At 53.3% G+C, this 2,854-nt stretch overlaps 1 protein-coding gene across 1 annotated transcript in view; it reads left to right on the top strand.

Moving 5' to 3' along the window:
- LOC109288876 (6-phosphofructo-2-kinase/fructose-2,6-bisphosphatase 4-like) overlaps positions 1 to 2,854 on the top strand; it is a 93,729-nt gene that overhangs the window by 232 nt on the left and 90,643 nt on the right. The window lies entirely within an intron of this gene.

Consider the following 2,854-nt stretch of genomic DNA (forward strand, 5'->3'; position numbering starts at 1 on the left):
GAGGCCCGGCCCGGCCCGGCCCGGGCACGCAGCGCCCAGCGGTGTCTGTGCCTGCCCGGCTCCGCAGCCCGGGGCAAGCGGCGAGCAGACGGGCGGGGTGGGGGGAGGTGAGGCCGCGGCTTCGGGGCCGGCGGCGGGGAGAGCTGCAGGCCGAGCGGCTGCTTGCCCCAGAATGGTCCCAGCTGCCTCTTCTGTGCCCGCGATGTGATTCCCTCCACGGGGGATCGCGGGTTTGCAGGGGGACCCGGCCCCGGGACACCACCAGAAGCTGTGCAAGCCCTGGGTACCTGCTGGTCGCTGGTTCCTGTGGGATGTATGGCTGCAGCTGCCGGCAAGGTACAGGGTTAGGGCCGTTTCCTCCCTAGCTAGGAGAGCCCCAGGGGCTCGTGTTAGTGATCAGCAGCGTCCAGGGACAGCCTGTCTATGATGTCCTCACAGAGGTTGCTTGGGGGAGGACCACCTTCGGGCAAGAGTGGAGATGGGCTCGTGTTACCGGCTGTATTTCCTCTTGGTGCCTTTACTAGATCGCCCCCAATCTATCTGTGTTGTCCCTTGGCACAGTTAATGGCTTAAGCAGATGGTCCTAGATTAGGAAATGCCTAGGGGTGAGGCAGAGAGAAACTGAGATGATCTCACAAATCCAGGACATGCATGAACCTCTGCCTCTTCCCCGTTAGTGCCTAGGGGTGGGACATTGGTGTGTGTGAGTTGGTTTCCTGTAAACTGGTGACTCTCTTAGCTTGTGAGTGTGTGTGCATATGCATGTGGCTCCAGTAGGGAGGGTGAGATGAGCTGGGGGAGATGATCGTTCTCACAAAAGTATATTGCTGATCTGGTTGGCAAAAAAAGCAGAGTGGGGGCTGGGCAAACTTACACATACATCTGTACTAGTGCACTGGTCCTCTGGTCTACCAGTGCCTTTCCATCTCAGTCCACAGGCCCCTTCCCCTGCTATTCCAGCCCTAGGGCCTTTTTAGAGCAGCGTGGAATTTATTTGATGCATCTGTGATGTAGACCAAATCCCATTTAATTTTGGAGCAAAGGCAAATTTAAAACTACATATTCGGAGGCAAAAGGCCTGAAGGCCACTATGCAGCCCCCTGTCCTAGCACAGGCCATTGCAGTCTTGCCATTGCCAGCCCCTCTGCAGGCTTTGGTGCAAAGGGATTGATCCTGAATTGCCCAACAGGCCCCCTTCCAAAGCAGTAATCTCTGATACTTTTAGACTCCAACAGATTGGTGCATCCTGCAGCAGACTCTGGAAACATCTGTGTATCTTCTTTGGAGCAGGAACCATCTCCCTGCTTTGTCTGTCACCTGTCTCTGGGTTTCTGGTCCATGACTGAGTTTTTAAGTTCTACCCAATATAAAGAACAAAGCAGTTTTAAAATATGAAGTAGGTTGGTGGCTGAACCCTGTCTGGAAGCCAGATTAGTCATGTCATCTGCTTTTATAGTGGAGCATGGTCTAGTGCAGGGGTGGCCAGCCTGCAGCTCCAGAGCCACATGCAGCTCTTCAGACATTAATATGTGTATTCTTGAATCTTTGCACAAGCACAGTGACCAGCTTTAGCTTAAGGGGTACCCTTGTCTTCAGCCCACCTTCCTCTTCAATCCTCATCAGTCATTGTTTGTATGTGAAGATCACTGGAGAGGTGTCTGTTGGTTAGCCAGGACTAGGAAGGACTTTGACACCTTGAAATCTGGGACAGTGCAGAAAGGAGGGGGTTGATCCTGCCTAGAGCAGGGAGCTGGATTAAATGACCTCATGAGATTCATTATAATTCTGCTTTCCTATGATCTTATGAAATGGGAGGTAATTTCACAGTTTTCTGTTTTGCTTGGTAATTGGGCTGCTGGGCTTTGTATTAGCTGGAGCTGTTTTGGAGAGGGGGCAGGAATTTGTTCCTGTGAGGATGGCAAATGCACCTTTGGCCAGGTCTGGCTGATAGTGGGATGAACCTGCCTGGACATAAAATGGGGGTGTCCTTACCAGTGTGACTTTTCGGGAGGGAGAAGTAACTCTGGCTTCCCAGTGACCCTGAGGCTGCCCCTAACTTAATCTGAGAGCAGGTACTCTCAGTAGTGGAGGATGTTACAGGGTAGGTGAGTGTGTACCAGGTGCTGTCTTGTTCCTGTTTGTGTCACTTTGGCTTTGCTGGGTTTGGCCTTCTACAAGCTGCTGCTTGTTCAAGCTCCAGAGAGGTACAAAGCATGATGGTAGTTAATGGGTGTGTGATGGTAGTTAATGGAAGAATTTGATCTGCAGCAGCTGAGCCTGCCTGAGGGTGAGAGCTGGTGATGATGCTGTGGGTATGAGTATCCAGGGAGGCAGGGGGGAGGGTTTGGACAAGGATGACCGGGGGCCTTCTCAAGAGGAGGCCCAGACTGAGTCTCTGCTTTGTTCTCAGGAAGATTCCCAGCTGCCTTCACTTCCAAATGACTTCAGCTTTTTTTCATATCTTGCCTTGGAAGTCTTAAGGAGAGATGGGGGCCAAGCAGGTTTTGCTCCCCTCCCTCTCCAGGCCTGCATGAGGAGCCATCTGAACCACATATGTGTGATGTCTATTGCTCCGGGGGAGGGGGGGAGTGATAGCAAGACTCACCCTCCCAGCCCTGGGACATGGTGCTGTGCCTGTGCTGGGGGGATGGGGTTAGTCACCCCTGACTAAGGCTGATGGAGCAGGGCTGTAATGTGATCTGGCTGAATCAGAGGCAGAGAATGAGAGGAAGGAGGGAGAAGTGACTCTGGAAGGGAGCAGAGGAAAGTGACTGCTAACCATTTCATGACCTGAAGCAGGGCCAGGCAGAGCCAGGGATGGGCAGAGCCAGGGCAGCCATGGTGATCCGTGTGC

The sequence above is a fragment of the Gavialis gangeticus genome, unplaced genomic scaffold, assembly GCF_001723915.1.
Source record: "Gavialis gangeticus isolate Ggan-Ray unplaced genomic scaffold, GavGan_comp1, whole genome shotgun sequence".
NCBI classification, from domain to species: domain Eukaryota; kingdom Metazoa; phylum Chordata; order Crocodylia; family Gavialidae; genus Gavialis; species Gavialis gangeticus.